Source organism: Pteropus medius, unplaced genomic scaffold (genome assembly GCF_902729225.1).
Source record: "Pteropus medius unplaced genomic scaffold, Ma_sr-lr_union100, whole genome shotgun sequence".
Classification (NCBI taxonomy): Eukaryota; Metazoa; Chordata; class Mammalia; order Chiroptera; family Pteropodidae; genus Pteropus; species Pteropus medius.
In genome coordinates, this window is record NW_024342467.1 from 15,492,843 (window position 1) to 15,493,491 (window position 649).

Here is a 649-nt window from a genome sequence, read left to right on the forward strand (position 1 = left end):
AAAAGAAAAATATGAGTCTCCTAAGAGATCCTCCCCTGAATAACCAGATTCTAATCTCATCGTAGTCAAAAATAGCTGAGCCTCTGAGAGACTGGAGCTGCATACTTGGTTGAGAACCAGGAAATGCCATAAGGAGATGTGGAAATTCCATCTGAAAAAAGAAAAGGGAAAGAAAAAGAAAAAGGCAGATTGACAGCCCACATCCTCTCCTTCTTATATCCAAAACAGGAAAATAAAAATTATAATTTTAGATGCATTTGGGGCCTACACAAACACAGAGAGATCATCTAAATCCAGCCTCCTCATTTTACAACGGAGGCTCGAATTCTTATCTCAATGTGACATTTAAGATTTTTTAAAAATCTACATCCTTCAAAGATTTCCCCTCAAATGCCAAGGACAGCTGCCGGGAAGAATGAGAGGAGTAAAAAGTGCCTAGTGATCAACTAACGCTTTTGAGCCCTTGAGCAGGTGGCTGAACTCTGAGCCTTAATTGTTTCATCTGGAAAATGGGAATAATAATATGATCGGCTTCTGTGAAGACCGGGATAATGCATACACATAGCTAACAAAGCACCCAGCACCCCGTCTTAGCTCAATTTCATTCTACCTTGGCATTTGGTAAAGAAATAAATCATTTATTTTGAAA